General features: G+C 45.1%; 1 protein-coding gene across 1 annotated transcript in view; it reads left to right on the top strand.

Moving 5' to 3' along the window:
* FOXQ1 (forkhead box Q1) overlaps positions 1-2,881 on the top strand; it is a 6,597-nt gene that overhangs the window by 2,378 nt on the left and 1,338 nt on the right. The gene's annotated exons all lie outside the window — the stretch shown is intronic.

The following is a 2,881-nucleotide window of genomic DNA, read 5'->3' as shown; positions in this document are numbered from 1 at the left end:
GGCCTCCTCCCGAGGCCAGGGCGCGCACCTGCCCTACCAAGTGGAGACGCTCCTGTCCTGAGCTGCCTGGCTGTGCCCCGCCGGGGTGGGCACCCTAGGAGACGCCGGTATGGCACGTTCAGGGCTTTGCACTTTCTGTCCAGAGAAAAGGAGCTTTAAAAGAAAATTCTCCATCAAACGTGCCTTACCGCTAAAGGGTTTTTGACAGAACTGTTTTAACTTAGTCCAGAATATTTCCTTCCTCTTTTATAACTTTACAGAGGACCAAAGCAATATTTCATAGTCGTTTGAGTTTCTTTACCAAGCCTGTGTCTCCCTTCTTTTGCCGACTTTTCCTCTCTTCTTACTGCCCAGGCACTCCCTCATTCCTACCATTTTCCTTGCACCTTCCATTGATTTGTTCCTAACAAAAGAAAAAGAAAAAAGCACATCAGGGAACCATTCCGTAAGATAAATGATATGACTACTGCTTGGGGTTTGTTGGGCCCCTGTTCCATGTGTACGTATGTGACTGAATGTGAGAGAAGTGTCTGAATCTTCAGTCATTTCTCTGCTATTGACCAATGCTTCACTGTGCCAAAAAGATTAAAAACATATATATTGTTGGGGTTTTATAATTAAATTATTTATATATTTTTAAAATTTGGATTAAGAAAGTTGCAGGCAACAAGCTACAGCTTTATTAATGGTTTGGTGATCGCTCACTGTGGTCTCCCTGGGCCAAACAATTTCTTTAAAGCAAAAGTTGATGTTATGTATGTAGAGTGCCAGGACCACTGCCACGTGAAAGCAAGTGTGATTTTTATTTTTGTTATTTTATTTGTATCTGTGTACATATTCGTGTATAAAGTTTATGAAAACCAGGCATAGTGCTTATTTTTAAATAAAACTCACAACTGACTTTAGCACTTTGTGGTGATGGGCTGGAGGTGGAGAGTTTTTATCCCCTCTCTTTCCAAGTGGGTTTAGGTTTGAGTCTGAAGAAACTTCCTGTGGGGGTCAAAATATTTTCCTGAATGATTCAATAAAAGGAGCGGCAGTCTGCAGGTTTTCTTACCTGACAGATTGCTGTACAAATCTCCAGGATGGGACTTCTAACAGTAAGATTTATTAAAAGTTAAGACCAATGATCTCTGTAAGAATTCTCCTAAGAGTTATGGAACAAATTATAAGGTGTGGGCCCCAAGAATCGTCTGGCAGACATTATCAACAAGCTTATAGACAAGCAGACATTTTCAGGCAAATTGGTCCTGATTGGGGCTCAAAAAGCTGGAAACATTCTTGGCATGTGATTATCTTAATCACCCAAGATTTCCTTAGGGCAGTTTTAAGAGTAATTTGAATGTCAATGTTTTTTGTTTGTTTTGTTTCCAAAACAAAACCTACCTTTGTAGTAGTGCAAAAAGCCCATTTGGGTGTGAACCCATTAGTAGTATTTTTTTCAGTCTCCCCTTTTGTATAAAGAGAGCATCTGTAGATGTGGGGCTTCCAGGCCTTTTCCCTGGTGATCTGAAGAGAAAGTGCCACTTCAGATGGGGTAGGGACAGTTTCCCATATTAAAAATGGGAGATTTGACCAGAAGAAGTACCATAAAAGTGTGAACATCCGTTTCTCAATAAATTCAAAGGCAGTGGGATTCTCACAATTTATAGATTGCAATGTTCTAAAGAGTAATACAAACACAGAAATTCAGAGACTGTAAATGCAGGCCCCACTTGATGTTCTTGGACAGATCTCATCTCATCCAAGAGGATAGTTTGTAAACAACATATTGGGGGGGGGGGTGTTATTTGAGGATGCTATCTTTTGGCAGAAATGGGAGGGGGAAAGCCCATCCCTAAGTCTAGTTAACAAGTTTGACTGATTTTCCTTCTACCTACTTAATATCATAAAGAGTGATAATAATGGGGTTGAATTATGACAAAAGGTAGGCATTTAAGTGGAGATTTGCTACCACAAGGCTAATAATTAGACCTGAAAATAAAACTGAAACAGACTGGGGGAAGGAGGAGAGTCAATGAGTTCACTGGGTTGAAACGATCAGCACTCATGATCAATTCTTTGCTTTTCTCTTGAAAACACACTCTTAAGATTAAAGGTGAGTGGGGAGTCAGCGACTTCAGCTGCTTCCCATCTCTGATTCCACCAACCCTTTCCCTCCCACTGCTGCCTTGTCTCCAGAGGCAGGGTGCTGCCTTTGATTCCAGTTTTGTAAAGCCAAGATTCTCATTTTTACAGCGGACATGATAGCTCTGAAAATGGAGACTTTAAATCACCACTAATTTGTGTTGAAAAGCAATGCAAAAAAAAGATGTTTTTAAAATCACAGCTGGTCTCTCCTCCCTTGAAAAAACTCCTTCCTTCCTAAAGATTACTCCAGAGCCTGAGCCAGGTGGACTGCGGTCCCCTCCTCAGCTTCTGACCCTCGGGTACTGGAAGGTTTTCTAGAGAGTGTCGGGATCGCGTGACCTTTGCGCCCCTGTTTGGTGTTCCCTGACCAAGCTCCTGCCCCCACGACCCAAATGACAATCACGCGGGGTGGGGACGAAGAGGCTCCCGGCTCTGTCCACGCCGCCCCACCCGCCTTCACACCCCTGGCCCCAGCAGTTTCGGCCTCTACCTGCTGGGCTGAGGGGGCCCAGACCCGAGGGAGCCGCGCGAGCCCCGGTTTTCTTCAGGAGAAGCAGAAAGTAGCAGGCGTGCTTTGAGTTCCAGCGACGCACCCTTTCCGCACACCGCGACCGAGACCCGGGCCTTCAGCGATGAGGTTCGGTCACTCTCGCAGGACCGGGCCCTCGCCGCAGCCAGGCGATGCGCCCCCGCCACGACCTTTCCTTCTGGCACCCGCCCAGGCAACTGGATTCCTCGGTGGCGCCAGAGC

Source organism: Myotis brandtii, unplaced genomic scaffold, assembly GCF_000412655.1.
Source record: "Myotis brandtii unplaced genomic scaffold, ASM41265v1 scaffold298, whole genome shotgun sequence".
NCBI classification, from domain to species: domain Eukaryota; kingdom Metazoa; phylum Chordata; class Mammalia; order Chiroptera; family Vespertilionidae; genus Myotis; species Myotis brandtii.
The sequence above is the reverse complement of the archived record's forward strand: the minus strand, read 5'-3'. Positions and strand labels throughout refer to the sequence as shown.